Raw genomic sequence first — 18,835 nt, forward strand, 5'->3', positions numbered from 1 at the left:
AATTTAATCTAAAATTACTTTTACAAAATATCCATCCGCTCCTGTGCCCTATTGGTCAGAGCGTCCGCCTCGAATGCGAGAGGTCGTGGGTTCGATCCCCTGCCGAGTCATACCAAAGACTTACAAAACTGGTACTAACAGATGCCTCGCTTGGCTCTCATCATTAAGAGGTTAGAGTTAGGACTGGTCGGCCTGGTGTCAGGATAATGTGAATGGGAGTGACATCAAGCTACATGTCTGAGGCATGATGCCTCAGTGCTAGACATCACCATAAACTGTCATACTGCAGACATCGTAGCGACCTTAAAGCTAACTTAACAATCCAAATCACACACACACAAACAAAATTTCCTTCATTAAACCTATCAGGTTAACTGACACGTTTATTGTGAGCACGTTTCATCAGTTCTTTCTTGACAGTTATCATCGGTTAGTGACAGTTATAAATTTTGCCAGGCTGTATCAGGACACAGGAGCGTAAGCTATTGAAGGACTACAGGGATGATGAAACCATGGAGGTATGATATATTACATTATATAATGTACAACCTACATTACCGAGCATGACATTCATTCAATTATCAGAGTAGAACGGCTCGTTGGTCTAGGGGTATGATTCTCGCTTAGGGTGCGAGATGGTCCCGGGTTCAAATCCCGGACGAGCCCAAATTTTATCGTTGTTTTTCGTCGCCCGAAATTTCTTTTACTGTTATTTTCAACTTCTATTTTAATTGCTTCAAACAGTAAAAATGTCTGACCGCTAAGGCAGTCTTTGCAGTCACTGATAAATATATGACTTTTGTACTGAAATATATATTTCAACACTTGGTTCTGAGAAACACCAGTGTACGATACATATTCATATATATAAGAAAATAAATTATAAACGGAACAAGTTTATGCTAAAGTCTGACACGTATGTTTAACAAGTGTATCACAACACTTATTTATTATATTTTTCTGTAACAGAAATGCCTAATCATAACACTATTCAACTTCACTGACTGACATCGTAAATTGTGTGACTGCATATATGATATTTGGTACCACATTTTTCAGTATACGGAATTATGTCATCGTTAATGCGAATTTGTGTTATATCACTTATTTATAAACATATGAGTGACAACATACGCTAGAAACACGAGCGTCCTCAGTGTAGATGCATGGGGTATTACAAAACAGCCTGCAATAAAGCATTTTTCAAAAGACATGAAGAACAATATCCAAGAGGTATATTGACATTTGAATCGCATCAGACTTTATAGATGGCATGACTGTAGCCAATAACTAGAGTACAAAAAATGCCCCTGATTTTGTAAAAGGATGGGGATCTTGACTGAAACTGATTGAAAATTTCTTTTGGAACAACAAATGAACGGAAAACAAAACAGCAACAAAAGACACAGCGATTCATTATATTGATTATGAGTGATAACACCTTTTGTCTAGAAAAAGGGGGAAGATATTAATAAATTAAAAAATGATGGAAAAGTATATTATGGATCCTTTTATAAATGTATACTGAATTTGAAACCTAAAAGGAAGAAAGTCAGTGTAAAACTGTGTGATACTATTCAACAAGTTACAGATCCGCCGACAAGTGGTTATTCCTATGTTGTTTCATGATAAGATGGAAAGTTTATGTTCATGGATTTGAATCGTTAGGAACATGTGGTTGCAAACTTCCTTTATGAATGGTTCACGACATGAAAAAGATTTGTGATGTTTTCAAATCGAAACTTTAGATGAAGACAAGCTTAACTTTGAAAATGCAACTTTTATCCACATGTATAGTCAATAAATCAACGATGACGAAGTCAATGACCATTGTCACGTCAGTGGTCAATTTAGGGGTGCCGCACAGTGCCTATACTTTATTCTTAAAATATCTCCTTTTAAAACTCGATTTCAGTATTATTTTATAAACCTGAGGATTATGATCGATATTTGATAATGGCGGCTGCTGGGAAAACAAACTTAGGTTATGCATACATATTAATATAGATAAATGCAGTTCCTTTATTTTTGTGTAATTACGATTGTTTTGATCGTTTGTAATTTCTTAATAGCAGATTGGATAAGCCATCGTCTAATCTATTTGAAGATTTTTTAAAGAAAAACCAGTGATTTTCCTGATGAATATAAAAATTGAACTGTTAGCTGAAAATGAGATTTAACCATTATGATTATATTGATAGGTTTTATTAATGAACCTACACTTAAGTATCCCCACCACATTAAGACACGGATGAATTTCATTATTGGATTAAATGATCATGGTTGGGTATGTATCGATGTTTAAATTTTACCCAATCACTTACAATGTAAATTAAGTCCGAAGGATTTCTTTCACACGAAAAAGTTTTTGTCGATGTGTAGAAAGTACCACATCAGTATCACGTTATTTTTACGTTCAATTCTATTGTAGAAAAAGCAGTCATTTTATAAAAATTGGAATGTTTCATGTTTAATTAAATATGTGACATCAGATGAAGATTATGCTCATTTTAAAAATGTATGAATTATATGTCAAATATACCTCTTAGGTGAATATCACGATCTATACTTAAAAACGACCGTCTTGTTGCCTGCTGGCGACTTTGATAATGTGAGGAATACAGACATGACACATTATGGCTTATATCCAGCCCATCTTTTTAAACTCCGTGTAATGTTGGAATACAGTACTTAAATAACCCCAATGTATTAAAATTTATTGCTATGCATATCTTTATTGAATTGGGATAAAGAGATAGTATTCTAATTGTTTTGAAAATATATGCTGAGGATAATAACCAGTTTGTTAATTGTTACGACGAAAATGTATTTATTTGTTCGATTGTATATTTGGATCATTATAATTTATATGTCTCGGCTATGATGAAAGCGTTTCGTGTTGGTCGAATTAAACGGATATCTTCCGGTTTCTTAAAGTGGCTATATTTTGGTAGCTGACCCTGATGGAACTGAAAATCTACACAATGCTCATAATGGTTACTGACTGGTTCCTGAAACGTTAACTGTTAAGAAGGAATGTCTAAGCAACTTTCAAAAACAAATTAGTAAACGAACTAGTATGTTTTAACAGGATGAAGCTGGGATGGGGTTCTATTTAGCGAAGACACTGAAAGCAATTTCATGTATGATGTGTTTATTTATTATGGAATTGAGCGATAAATGAAATCAGACATAACCGTATGCATCACATCAAACAATGGAAATGATGCCCACCGAGTTAAAAAAAAACTCATATGATGGAATAAAATCGTTCCTAACTGAGCAAATCAGAACATGTAACTTCAACGAGTAATCAAACAGAAATCAACATATAGAACTTATAAATAAATATGATTGATATATATAGATTTATCACCATGGTTGATCAATGTTCAAGATGTAAATACATATGGACAATGTTTAATTGTACACAAAATATGCATAATGTTCCATTTATTACCAAAGGTATCAAAGTATGCAATTTCTATACAAGTATGAATACAGTTTCAACCACAGGTAGGATACATGTATTTTTTATTTGTACGCGCATAGTCATTCTGAATTATTGATTTCACTCGTATAGTGATAATCAATTATTGATTCACTCGTATAGTGATAATGCATATTGATGTAACTCGTATAGGGATAATGGATATTGATTTAACGCTTATAGTGGTAAAGAATTATTGATTCACTCGTTTAGTGATACCGAAATGTTGATTTGACCCGTATAGTTATAATGAATATTGATTTCACTCTTATAGTAATATTGAATTATTGATTTCGCTCATATAGTGATAATGAATAGTGATTTCAGTCGTATAGTGATAATGAGCATTGATTTTAGACGTATAATGATAATGAATTATTGATTTTACACGTATGATGATAATGAATATTCATTTCACCCATACAGTGATAATGAATATTGATTTCACTCGTATAGTGATAATTCATGTTGATTTAACCATAAAGTGATACTGAATTCTTTTTTCACTCACATAGTCATTATGAATATTGATTTCACTCTTATAGTGATAATGAAATATTGATTTCACTCATATAGTGATATTGAATATGATTTCACTTGTATAGTGAAAATGAATTATTGATTTCACTCGTATAATAATACTGAATTATTGATTTCACTCGTATAATTATACTGAATATTGATTTCACTAGTATATTGATAATGCATATTGATTTCATTCTTATAGTGATACTGAAATATTGGTTTCACTCGTATAGTGATAATGAATATTGATTTCACTCGTATAGATATATTGAATTATTGATCTCACTCGTATAGTGATAATGAATATTGATTTCACTCGTATAGTCATAATTCAAGTTATGAGGCTGCTTCTCCTCCTGCGTCTACAAAAGGAAAGTTGCTGGCCGCAAAAGCGGAAAGGAAGATCTCCGATATATTTTTCTTTAAAAGCGTGAAAGGCAGATAAATGCAACAAAATGTCATTAAAGGTTCGACAAGAACAACAAGACTAAAGATAAGTAGGATTTGACCTGTTTTTAGACATTTTGCTGACCGAAAACTCCATCAGTGTAATAACTTAATGAGAGTAAATATTCAATAATTAGATAATAACGATGGTGATGATCATTGTCGCCGATAGCACTAATTATTACAATAAAGAAATCTTATTAACAGTTGGCAATTTGAAATTTATTGAGTGATATTATATTTTCTTTGAGTTTATGACAGGACATTGCATATGGAGTCCAATTGTGGATGTTATGTTCAAATCATATATTGCACAATTATTTTACAATAAATTGTTAATTATCCAAATGAAGTTGGAAAAGGATAGAGAGAAGGATTCCATCGACTCATCAGTTTTATTTTTACAGTAAAAGTAAATAGTCGTTAAAAAAGCTGATTGTTTCATTTCTTTGTGGGGACAAGGAGGCCCGAGACTCTCATTCCACCTAGATTTTGTTTCCTCTACCTCAACATAATATGGTAAGATAAATTTTAATATGTTCAATTTATTTGGGGCTTGAACTTATTGTTCATAACCTTCCCCACCACCTTGATTGAATGGCCAGTGCCTACATGATTTATATCAAATTTGGTATGCAAATCATACTAGTGGACTATGTCTTCCATTTACTATTTTGAATTTTTAAGTTCGGTACTTTTAATACTTTTTCCAATCGTCTGCCTTCTCCTTCATTTATTTGCTTTCATTTTTTCTACAAATCGTGCAAGCTTGAAGATATCTGTATGAAATTTTATTGACGTATGAAACAAACGCTGACTCTGTTATTTTTTTTATAGAATTTTTCATTTTTAATGGAAAATCCTTGAGAGAGTTTTCATTTCCTTTCTATACATTACTGGGAGAGATCGGGATACAAATGACGTTGTCTTCTTTATATCAAATATTGTTATTAACAACGGTTTGGAAAGGATATAGGTTTTCAAAGTACATCGCTTTATTTATTGGCAATGAAATAGAAGTTATCGTTTAATTTAACTAATTGGTCCATTGAAGATTGTTCGGCGTTTTATTTTAATTTCCTGTTGGATTGCACTCCTAATAGGCAGGTCCTTTCAGATTTTCTTATAATCGTTGCTAAAGAATTTTCATTCCCAATTACAAGTCCATGTGGATAGGTTTCCAGAATATGGGATGTTATGCTTTGTTTTTTTAACATTTACGTTTATGTTGAGACATAAAATTTACAATTACTTTTCAATTGTTACACTCTGAAAATAACAAGAACACAAGGTTATCAAACTTATGCAGTTTTTGAGCTAGTTGTAATTGAGCTAATTTGTCACGAATCTTATAAAATAATGTATTGTTTGTTTTTGTTTCATTAAAATATGAAAACTATTTATATGTTTTGTATATAATTAAGACAGTTGCAAATATTGAATTATTTATACGTCATTACACGTATCATGTTTGGTCTTAAAATCATAAAGCAACATTGTATGTCGCATCAGTATTAAAACAACCCTATTAATTTAATAAATTAGTAACACATCACAATACAAAACTAATGACTTTATGAGAATTCACTAGTAAATATTTTTATATTTGAAGTTGACTTATATAAACATGAAATGTATTTCCACCATCATATTCTACGGTGTGACCATATAGTTTTACGTTTGTCCATCCACCATGTTAGTATTCACACGGCCATAATCTATGGCGAGGCTAAACAGTTTTACCCATGTGAATCCAACTTGTCACTATAACATTACATCATGCATTTTGTTCAGCTCGAATACTGCTGCATGACGTTATGGCTTGAAATCAATTTGCAGAAGAAGCAATGCCCATAACTGCTGAGTGACCGAGGCAATGCGGTGACCCTCAATTCTCATCAAACACCATTTATGGGAGGTGGTTCCTGTCTTAAGTTTCTTGCTGAGGATGCAAGAGGCCAGAATATCTTGCTCGCCAACCGAGCGTGATAAGGTACTAAAGAAGAAACATTCTCGTGAATTTATAAAACGACTTTATATGACCTAATATATATATATATATATATATATATATATATATATATATATATATATATATATATATATATATATATATCATTGTTCTCCAATTACTGAAGTAAATGTTATGGCGCTGGTTGGCATCCTCTTAATCTTAAGTGTTGAACAAAATGTCCATATAATGATCTGTCGAAATACACAAGTCATGCAGTACACATGCTGATATAACAAGATTACAAATCTTTTTGGCATCAGTACGGTGAAGTGCTTTCAAACATATAAATCGATCAATTAGGTACCAATGGTCCTTTCTACAGTTTGCCGGATTCCTGATATGACTCTGTTGTATCTCATTTGCTGAGCAGTCAAGCGGCCACTATCCCGAAAAGGTGTTGGTAGCCAGGTATTTGGAGAATAAGCACTATATCCAACTTGAAACCCTTGCCTCATGATCTGGTTGTTTCCTTCTTTCACGTGCAAAGGCGCATTTCTGAGAACCCACGCATCATGCGTTGACCAAGGCCATTCATCAAATCCATCCATTATAAGTAATCTTTGGTCTACGACAATCGTGTAGCTCTGCTGATGGGAAGCCTTTTCTGTTAATATAGTCTCTTTCTCCAGCCATTCGATTGACTAATCTGATAGGTACGCCATCAATAAACTCTGCAACATCGGGTATACCACTGACAGCCCGAAAAGGACGACAGACTTTATCGACGGCGGTCATGGTCAGGACATTTGAAAAATTTGTAGTCATTGTCTACAATAACCACGGCTGCAGAATCAACACAATAATGAAAAGTATTAGGGAAATACCAAATACCAAACAGATTCGCAGTCTCTTTAATACTTTCCAATTTACTAATACGAACCAGTATCTATTTAATGGAGAAACTGCTTCCTGTTCACCGTCCTTTCTTAACGAAATATCCGCAAACTCTGGCAATAAGATGTTATAAACTGTTTAACCTATCAGCAAAGCCATTCACTTTGTCCATATCATCTGATCGAGCTAATATGCAAAGCAATATAATATCGTCAAATTTTTGCATTATCGCCGTTTCTTCTCTTTCTATGGCGAAAAGCCATTCACAAATTGGGAGTAAGACCTCGAAGTGCTCTGAGCCGGCATATTATAATGTACTCTACTAGTTTGAGAGCGTAATCTCGAATTGATCATATAAGTAACCTGGTTGTTTTGCAATCCACAACTGGATAGCTCAAAAGTAATCAGTTTTAACATTGCGAACACTTTGCTCGTGCAGCATTGATGTAATAAATACATCGAGGTATGCATCATTACAAAGTACAACCTACAGCTTTAAACTTGACATTCATACAATTATCGGAACAGAGATTACTTTCATCACGGCTCGTTGGTCTAGGGGTATGATTCTCGCTTAGGGTGCGAGAGGTCCCGGGTTCAAATCCCGGACGAGCCCAGCATTTTATCATGTTTTACTTTGCCAACTGTGTCGCTATCGATACAATAACGTATAATTATTGTTCAATAAAACTTATACGCCTACTTTTGTTTTAATTCCTTCAAAGAGCACAAACATCTAACAGCCAAGCCAGCTAAGCGTGCACTGATACATATATGCAATGAAATATACATTTCTTCACTAAGCTCTGAGTAAGACCTGTACACTATGACAATCTGGTATTGATAACAAAGACTTGATAAGGTGTTGTCATCGTAAATTATCTGACTACATATATGGTATATTATTACACGTGTGTCAGTGGAAAGTAATTATGTGAATACGAGTTGGTGGTATACCACTTAGGGGACGTCCATTAATTATGTCAACAATTTTTAGGCAATTTTTACTCCCCCCTCCCCCCTTTGTCAACAACTGTCAAACTTTCAGTGACCTCCCTAATAAATTTGTACCCCCTCCCCCACAAACTAACAATAATTTATACGGCTGGCTTTTATGCTAAAAATAGAATTATGGAAATTAAAAGGTCTACAAATAAATTTTAATACATTTTTTTTACTTGTTTAACAGATGTCTTGGAGGGATATCTCATGGACTTCAATGTATATAGCACCTATACATATAAAATAGATGCTATTTAATAGACGTCCACGGATAGCTATACTATTTAGATGTCTATGGCTCAGTGCAGTCTTTGAATTTAGTAACAGCTTCCCTTAAAAATCTGTCTACAGTCTACAATCTACATTGAATAAAAACAAAATATGATGATGAAAGACTATGACTTCCTTGGCAAGAGCTCAACCGGTTTAGGATTGAACTGGTGGGCTGTTGACGGGCGAGCAAATGTGTGCCATACCAACGCACCGACTAATTTCCTATTTTTTGATTTATTAAATTTATTGTTAAAAATAACATTGTTGACGTCAATTTATCCTGAATTCCCCCCTCCCCCATGTCAACAATTGTCAAACTTGTTCAAACCCCCTCCCCCATTTTGTTGACATAATTAATGGACGACCCCTTATTTATAAAATAAAGGGTAACAACATATGCTTGAAAATTATCGTCCTCAATGTACATATAGCGGTTCCTATAATCAAGTATGCAAGATAATATTTGTTAAAAGACATTAAAACTTGCATGAAGGAGATATAAAAACATTTCAATTGTATCAGAATTTACAGATGGTATGTCCATGGCCAACAACAAGAGTACACAGACAAGATGATAACTGATATAGCAGTTAGAAAACGAGAAGGTGTTCATTTCTAATCTATCTACTGTGCACGATTTTATCCCATGTATAACGTTATAAACAAGGAAATGTAGACAAAAAGGATGATCAGTGCTAATACTCAACGAGTTAAATATATGAATACCTATCCAAGATCATGCTACACGTATCTTCTTCCAAATATCTACAGCAATGATAGCCAAATACACGCCTCCAAATACAGACCCATACTGTTTAATAAAGTCGTTAGGCACGTGGTAAAGATTATTTACACATATTGTCATGTTAAACCTATTGGTGCATATAACACCAGTGCACCATTCAAAGCATCGGTTATCTCCTCTGTTCCATTTGATACCACTCTTCTGGGACGTTGAATCGACAGCAACGAAAATCCTTCAGCGGCCTCAATTCTAGTTGGAGAGGTCATGCTTTGTCACTACTCGAAGGTTAATTCCAGCTTAGATATTTTTACTTGTTCCGAATGCCCGAGAGAATGACTCAAAGTTTCAATTTCCATGAAGGTAACTCTCTTTTGCCTTCATTGCACGACAAACGGACTTTCTCTTGCGAGTCATAAATCGGAATTAAAAGCGCTAAACAAAAAGAAATGCCATTGTGTTTCAAAGTCCAAAAGCAACCACACCAAATCTTTTCAATTAGTTTCTTTAGTTTGAGAGGATAACGAAATACAAACGCTGGCTATCGTGCCAATCAAAGTTTCATTCCAATTAATGGAGGTATTATAGGATACGGCAATATGTATTTGAACTCTGTAGATCTGTGCAAACAATACAGCTATTCTGACAGAGAATGAAACTTGAAAAAAACAAAAATACCAAGCAAAACGAGGAATTCAGTGCACTCCTATCAGCGACTCTTCCAGAAGCGAGTGCTATATAAACTTTAAGGAAACAATACCATTACCTTTTACCGTTTCATTTTACAGTGTGAACTTTTAAGAACTTTTATTACTTTCCTTAAGAACTTTCAGAATGTTCACCTTAATTGGTATCTCTCTCGTGCTATATGGAAAACTCTGATGACTGTTAAAGTGATGTAAATGAAATGAAAACAAAATTTAGAAATTATAATAGAATTGCAAAGTAATAGCATACGGCTAACTTAGGTTCACTGACCCATGAATACATAATACTGAAGCAAGTAAAATTACACAGAACACGAAATAGCTAAATTTCATTTCGTATTCAACAGCAAAGACTATGTGTAGCTGGAAGCAAAGACTGTGTAACTGTAAGCAAGGAGATAAGCAGCTGTAAGCCGGTGGATGAAGATGATATAATTCTGTTGATTTTGGAAATATAATATACAATATAATATAAATATGATTCATTAAAAAAGTACATATTTACCATTCGATATATATTATATTTATATTTTTTCCCAAAAATATGTATCAGTCTTTGTATGCAATTTAATCTAAAATTACTTTTACAAAATATCCATCCGCTCCTGTGCCCTATTGGTCAGAGCGTCCGCCTCGAATGCGAGAGGTCGTGGGTTCGATCCCCTGCCGAGTCATACCAAAGACTTACAAAACTGGTACTAACAGATGCCTCGCTTGGCTCTCATCATTAAGAGGTTAGAGTTAGGACTGGTCGGCCTGGTGTCAGGATAATGTGAATGGGAGTGACATCAAGCTACATGTCTGAGGCATGATGCCTCAGTGCTAGACATCACCATAAACTGTCATACTGCAGACATCGTAGCGACCTTAAAGCTAACTTAACAATCCAAATCACACACACACAAACAAAATTTCCTTCATTAAACCTATCAGGTTAACTGACACGTTTATTGTGAGCACGTTTCATCAGTTCTTTCTTGACAGTTATCATCGGTTAGTGACAGTTATAAATTTTGCCAGGCTGTATCAGGACACAGGAGCGTAAGCTATTGAAGGACTACAGGGATGATGAAACCATGGAGGTATGATATATTACATTATATAATGTACAACCTACATTACCGAGCATGACATTCATTCAATTATCAGAGTAGAACGGCTCGTTGGTCTAGGGGTATGATTCTCGCTTAGGGTGCGAGATGGTCCCGGGTTCAAATCCCGGACGAGCCCAAATTTTATCGTTGTTTTTCGTCGCCCGAAATTTCTTTTACTGTTATTTTCAACTTCTATTTTAATTGCTTCAAACAGTAAAAATGTCTGACCGCTAAGGCAGTCTTTGCAGTCACTGATAAATATATGACTTTTGTACTGAAATATATATTTCAACACTTGGTTCTGAGAAACACCAGTGTACGATACATATTCATATATATAAGAAAATAAATTATAAACGGAACAAGTTTATGCTAAAGTCTGACACGTATGTTTAACAAGTGTATCACAACACTTATTTATTATATTTTTCTGTAACAGAAATGCCTAATCATAACACTATTCAACTTCACTGACTGACATCGTAAATTGTGTGACTGCATATATGATATTTGGTACCACATTTTTCAGTATACGGAATTATGTCATCGTTAATGCGAATTTGTGTTATATCACTTATTTATAAACATATGAGTGACAACATACGCTAGAAACACGAGCGTCCTCAGTGTAGATGCATGGGGTATTACAAAACAGCCTGCAATAAAGCATTTTTCAAAAGACATGAAGAACAATATCCAAGAGGTATATTGACATTTGAATCGCATCAGACTTTATAGATGGCATGACTGTAGCCAATAACTAGAGTACAAAAAATGCCCCTGATTTTGTAAAAGGATGGGGATCTTGACTGAAACTGATTGAAAATTTCTTTTGGAACAACAAATGAACGGAAAACAAAACAGCAACAAAAGACACAGCGATTCATTATATTGATTATGAGTGATAACACCTTTTGTCTAGAAAAAGGGGGAAGATATTAATAAATTAAAAAATGATGGAAAAGTATATTATGGATCCTTTTATAAATGTATACTGACTTTGAAACCTAAAAGGAAGAAAGTCAGTGTAAAACTGTGTGATACTATTCAACAAGTTACAGATCCGCCGACAAGTGGTTATTCCTATGTTGTTTCATGATAAGATGGAAAGTTTATGTTCATGGATTTGAATCGTTAGGAACATGTGGTTGCAAACTTCCTTTATGAATGGTTCACGACATGAAAAAGATTTGTGATGTTTTCAAATCGAAACTTTAGATGAAGACAAGCTTAACTTTGAAAATGCAACTTTTATCCACATGTATAGTCAATAAATCAACGATGACGAAGTCAATGACCATTGTCACGTCAGTGGTCAATTTAGGGGTGCCGCACAGTGCCTATACTTTATTCTTAAAATATCTCCTTTTAAAACTCGATTTCAGTATTATTTTATAAACCTGAGGATTATGATCGACATTTGATAATGGCGGCTGCTGGGAAAACAAACTTAGGTTATGCATACATATTAATATAGATAAATGCAGTTCCTTTATTTTTGTGTAATTACGATTGTTTTGATCGTTTGTAATTTCTTAATAGCAGATTGGATAAGCCATCGTCTAATCTATTTGAAGATTTTTTAAAGAAAAACCAGTGATTTTCCTGATGAATATAAAAATTGAACTGTTAGCTGAAAATGAGATTTAACCATTATGATTATATTGATAGGTTTTATTAATGAACCTACACTTAAGTATCCCCACCACATTAAGACACGGATGAATTTCATTATTGGATTAAATGATCATGGTTGGGTATGTATCGATGTTTAAATTTTACCCAATCACTTACAATGTAAATTAAGTCCGAAGGATTTCTTTCACACGAAAAAGTTTTTGTCGATGTGTAGAAAGTACCACATCAGTATCACGTTATTTTTACGTTCAATTCTATTGTAGAAAAAGCAGTCATTTTATAAAAATTGGAATGTTTCATGTTTAATTAAATATGTGACATCAGATGAAGATTATGCTCATTTTAAAAATGTATGAATTATATGTCAAATATACCTCTTAGGTGAATATCACGATCTATACTTAAAAACGACCGTCTTGTTGCCTGCTGGCGACTTTGATAATGTGAGGAATACAGACATGACACATTATGGCTTATATCCAGCCCATCTTTTTAAACTCCGTGTAATGTTGGAATACAGTACTTAAATAACCCCAATGTATTAAAATTTATTGCTATGCATATCTTTATTGAATTGGGATAAAGAGATAGTATTCTAATTGTTTTGAAAATATATGCTGAGGATAATAACCAGTTTGTTAATTGTTACGACGAAAATGTATTTATTTGTTCGATTGTATATTTGGATCATTATAATTTATATGTCTCGGCTATGATGAAAGCGTTTCGTGTTGGTCGAATTAAACGGATATCTTCCGGCTTCTTAAAGTGGCTATATTCTGGTAGCTGACCCTGATGGAACTGAAAATCTACACAATGCTCATAATGGTTACTGACTGGTTCCTGAAACGTTAACTGTTAAGAAGGAATGTCTAAGCAACTTTCAAAAACAAATTAGTAAACGAACTAGTATGTTTTAACAGGATGAAGCTGGGATGGGGTTCTATTTAGCGAAGACACTGAAAGCAATTTCATGTATGATGTGTTTATTTATTATGGAATTGAGCGATAAATGAAATCAGACATAACCGTATGCATCACATCAAACAATGGAAATGATGCCCACCGAGTTAAAAAAAAACTCATATGATGGAATAAAATCGTTCCTAACTGAGCAAATCAGAACATGTAACTTCAACGAGTAATCAAACAGAAATCAACATATAGAACTTATAAATAAATATGATTGATATATATAGATTTATCACCATGGTTGATCAATGTTCAAGATGTAAATACATATGGACAATGTTTAATTGTACACAAAATATGCATAATGTTCCATTTATTACCAAAGGTATCAAAGTATGCAATTTCTATACAAGTATGAATACAGTTTCAACCACAGGTAGGATACATGTATTTTTTATTTGTACGCACATAGTCATTCTGAATTATTGATTTCACTCGTATAGTGATAATCAATTATTGATTCACTCGTATAGTGATAATGCATATTGATGTAACTCGTATAGGGATAATGGATATTGATTTAACGCTTATAGTGGTAAAGAATTATTGATTCACTCGTTTAGTGATACCGAAATGTTGATTTGACCCGTATAGTTATAATGAATATTGATTTCACTCTTATAGTAATATTGAATTATTGATTTCGCTCATATAGTGATAATGAATAGTGATTTCAGTCGTATAGTGATAATGAGCATTGATTTTAGACGTATAATGATAATGAATTATTGATTTTACACGTATGATGATAATGAATATTCATTTCACCCATACAGTGATAATGAATATTGATTTCACTCGTATAGTGATAATTCATGTTGATTTAACCATAAAGTGATACTGAATTCTTTTTTCACTCACATAGTCATTATGAATATTGATTTCACTCTTATAGTGATAATGAAATATTGATTTCACTCATATAGTGATATTGAATATGATTTCACTTGTATAGTGAAAATGAATTATTGATTTCACTCGTATAATAATACTGAATTATTGATTTCACTCGTATAATTATACTGAATATTGATTTCACTAGTATATTGATAATGCATATTGATTTCATTCTTATAGTGATACTGAAATATTGGTTTCACTCGTATAGTGATAATGAATATTGATTTCACTCGTATAGATATATTGAATTATTGATCTCACTCGTATAGTGATAATGAATATTGATTTCACTCGTATAGTCATAATTCAAGTTATGAGGCTGCTTCTCCTCCTGCGTCTACAAAAGGAAAGTTGCTGGCCGCAAAAGCGGAAAGGAAGATCTCCGATATATTTTTCTTTAAAAGCGTGAAAGGCAGATAAATGCAACAAAATGTCATTAAAGGTTCGACGAGAACAACAAGACTAAAGATAAGTAGGATTTGACCTGTTTTTAGACATTTTGCTGACCGAAAACTCCATCAGTGTAATAACTTAATGAGAGTAAATATTCAATAATTAGATAATAACGATGGTGATGATCATTGTCGCCGATAGCACTAATTATTACAATAAAGAAATCTTATTAACAGTTGGCAATTTGAAATTTATTGAGTGATATTATATTTTCTTTAAGTTTATGACAGGACATTGCATATGGAGTCCAATTGTGGATGTTATGTTCAAATCATATATTGCACAATTATTTTACAATAAATTGTTAATTATCCAAATGAAGTTGGAAAAGGATAGAGAGAAGGATTCCATCGACTCATCAGTTTTATTTTTACAGTAAAAGTAAATAGTCGTTAAAAAAGCTGATTGTTTCATTTCTTTGTGGGGACAAGGAGGCCCGAGACTCTCATTCCACCTAGATTTTGTTTCCTCTACCTCAACATAATATGGTAAGATAAATTTTAATATGTTCAATTTATTTGGGGCTTGAACTTATTGTTCATAACCTTCCCCACCACCTTGATTGAATGGCCAGTGCCTACATGATTTATATCAAATTTGGTATGCAAATCATACTAGTGGACTATGTCTTCCATTTACTATTTTGAATTTTTAAGTTCGGTACTTTTAATACTTTTTCCAATCGTCTGCCTTCTCCTTCATTTATTTGCTTTCATTTTTTCTACAAATCGTGCAAGCTTGAAGATATCTGTATGAAATTTTATTCGCGTATGAAACAAACGCTGACTCTGTTATTTTTTTTTAGAATTTTTCATTTTTAATGGAAAATCCTTGAGAGAGTTTTCATTTCCTTTCTATACATTACTGGGAGAGATCGGGATACAAATGACGTTGTCTTCTTTATATCAAATATTGTTATTAACAACGGTTTGGAAAGGATATAGGTTTTCAAAGTACATCGCTTTATTTATTGGCAATGAAACAGAAGTTATCGTTTAATTTAACTAATTGGTCCATTGAAGATTGTTCGGCGTTTTATTTTAATTTCCTGTTAGATTGCACTCCTAATAGGCAGGTCCTTTCAGATTTTCTTATAATCGTTGCTAAAGTATTTTCATTCCTAATTACAAGTCCATGTGGATAGGTTTCCAGAATATGGGATGTTATGCTTTGTTTTTTTAAGATTTACGTTTATGTTGAGACATAAAATTTACAATTACTTTTCAATTGTTACACTCTGAAAATAACAAGAACACAAGGTTATCAAACTTATTCAGTTTTTCAGCTAGTTGTAATTGAACTAATTTTGTCACGCATCTTATAAAATAATGTATTGTTTGTTTTTGTTTCATTAAAGTATGAAAACTATTTATATGTTTTGTATGTAATTAAGACAGTTGCAAATATTGAATTATTTATACGTCATTACACGTATCATGTTTGGTCTTGAAATCATAAAGCAACATTGTATGTCGCATCAGTATTAAAACAACCCTATTAATTTAATAAATTAGTAACACATCACAATACAAAACTAACGACTTTATGAGAATTCACTAGTAAATATTTTTATATTTGAAGTTGACTTATATAAACATGAAATGTATTTCCACCATCATATTCTACGGTGTGACCATATAGTTTTACGTTTGTCCATCCACCATGTCAGTATTCACACGGCCATGATCTATGGCGAGGCTAAACAGTTTTACCCATGTGAATCCAACTTGTCACTATAACATTACATCATGCATTTTGTTCAGCTCGAATACTGCTGCATGACGTTATGACTTGAAATCAGTTTGCAGAAGAAGCAATGCCCATAATTGCTGAGTGACCGAGGCAATGCGGTGACCCTCAATTCTCATCAAACACCATTTATGGGAGGTGGTTCCTGTCTTAAGTTTCTTGCTGAGGATGCAAGAGGCCAGAATATCTTGCTCGCCAACCGAGCGTGATAGGGTACTAAAGAAGAAACATTCTCGTGAATTTATAAAACGACATTATATGACCTAATATATATATATATATATATATATATATATATATATATATATATATATATATATATATATATATATATATATATATATATATATATATATATATATATATATATATATATATATATATATATATATATATATATATATATATATCATTGTTCTCCAATTACTGAAGTAAATGTTATGGCGCTGGTTGGCATCCTCTTAATCTTAAGTGTTGAACAAAATGTCCATATAATGATCTGTCGAAATACACAAGTTATGCAGTACACATGCTGATATAACAAGATTACAAATCTTTTTGGCATCAGTACGGTGAAGTGCTTTCAAACATATAAATCGATCAATTAGGTACCAATGGTCCTTTCTACAGTTTGCCGGATTCCTGATATGACTCTGTTGTATCTCATTTGCTGAGCAGTCAAGCGGCCACTATCCCGAAAAGGTGTTGGTAGCCAGGTATTTGGAGAATAAGCACTATATCCAACTTGAAACCCTTGCCTCATGATCTGGTTGTTTCCTTCTTTCACGTGCAAAGGCGCATTTCTGAGAACCCACGCATCATGCGTTGACCAAGGCCATTCATCAAATCCATCCATTATAAGTAATCTTTGGTCTACGACAATCGTGTAGCTCTGCTGATGGGAAGCCTTTTCTGTTAATATAGTCTCTTTCTCCAGCCATTCGATTGACTAATCTGATAGGTACGCCATCAATAAACTCTGCAACATCGGGTATACCACTGACAGCCCGAAAAGGACGACAGACTTTATCGACGGCGGTCATGGTCAGGACATTTGAAAAATTTGTAGTCATTGTCTACAATAACCACGGCTGCAGAATCAACACAATAATGAAAAGTATTAGGGAAATACCAAATACCAAACAGATTCGCAGTCTCTTTAATACGTTCCAATTTACTAATACGAACCAGTATCTATTTAAGGGAGAAATTGATCATATAAGTAACCTGGTTGTGGTGCAATCCACAACTGGATAGCTCAAAAGTAATCAGTTTTAACATTGCGAACACTTTGCTCGTGCAGCATTGATGTAATAAATACATCGAGGTATGAATCATTACAAAGTACAACCTACAGCTTTAAACTTGACATTCATACAATTATCGGAACAGAGATTACTTTCATCACGGCTCGTTGGTCTAGGGGTATGATTCTCGCTTAGGGTGCGAGAGGTCCCGGGTTCAAATCCCGGACGAGCCCAGCATTTTATCATGTTTTACTTTGCCAACTGTGTCGCTATCGATACAATAACGTATAATTATTGTTCAATAAAACTTATACGCCTACTTTGTTTTAATTCCTTCAAAGAGCACAAACATCTAACAGCCAAGCCAACTAAGCGTGCACTGATACATATATGCAATGAAATATACATTTCTTCACTAAGCTCTGAGTAAGACCTGTACACTATGACAATCTGGTATTGATAACAAAGACTTGATAAGGTGTTGTCATCGTAAATTATATGACTACATATATGGTATATTATTACACATGTGTCAGTGGAAAGTAATTATGTGAATACGAGTTGGTGGTATACCACTTAGGGGACGTCCATTAATTATGTCAACAATTTTTAGGCTATTTTTACTCCCCCCTCCCCCCTTTGTCAACAACTGTCAACCTTTCAGTGACCTCCCTAATAAATTTGTACCCCCTCCCCCACAAACTAACAATATTTTATACGGCTGGCTTTTATGCTAAAAATAGAATTA

At 33.5% G+C, this 18,835-nt stretch overlaps 4 non-coding genes across 4 annotated transcripts; all 4 read left to right on the plus strand.

Moving 5' to 3' along the window:
- Positions 1-593: 593 nt before the first annotated feature.
- On the plus strand, positions 594-666 carry Trnap-agg (transfer RNA proline (anticodon AGG)). Its single transcript has one exon. It is a non-coding gene; the product is annotated as a tRNA-Pro (tRNA).
- Positions 667-7,854: 7,188 nt separating this feature from the next.
- Trnap-agg (transfer RNA proline (anticodon AGG)) lies at positions 7,855-7,926 on the plus strand. Its single transcript has one exon. It is a non-coding gene; the product is annotated as a tRNA-Pro (tRNA).
- Positions 7,927-11,191: 3,265 nt separating this feature from the next.
- On the plus strand, positions 11,192-11,264 carry Trnap-agg (transfer RNA proline (anticodon AGG)). The gene has a single exon. It is a non-coding gene; the product is annotated as a tRNA-Pro (tRNA).
- Positions 11,265-18,248: 6,984 nt separating this feature from the next.
- Trnap-agg (transfer RNA proline (anticodon AGG)) lies at positions 18,249-18,320 on the plus strand. Its single transcript has one exon. It is a non-coding gene; the product is annotated as a tRNA-Pro (tRNA).
- Positions 18,321-18,835: the final 515 nt, after the last annotated feature.

The sequence above is a fragment of the Sinohyriopsis cumingii genome, unplaced genomic scaffold (assembly GCF_028554795.1).
Source record: "Sinohyriopsis cumingii isolate HCF-2022 unplaced genomic scaffold, ASM2855479v2 utg003322l, whole genome shotgun sequence".
Taxonomy (NCBI): domain Eukaryota; kingdom Metazoa; phylum Mollusca; class Bivalvia; order Unionida; family Unionidae; genus Sinohyriopsis; species Sinohyriopsis cumingii.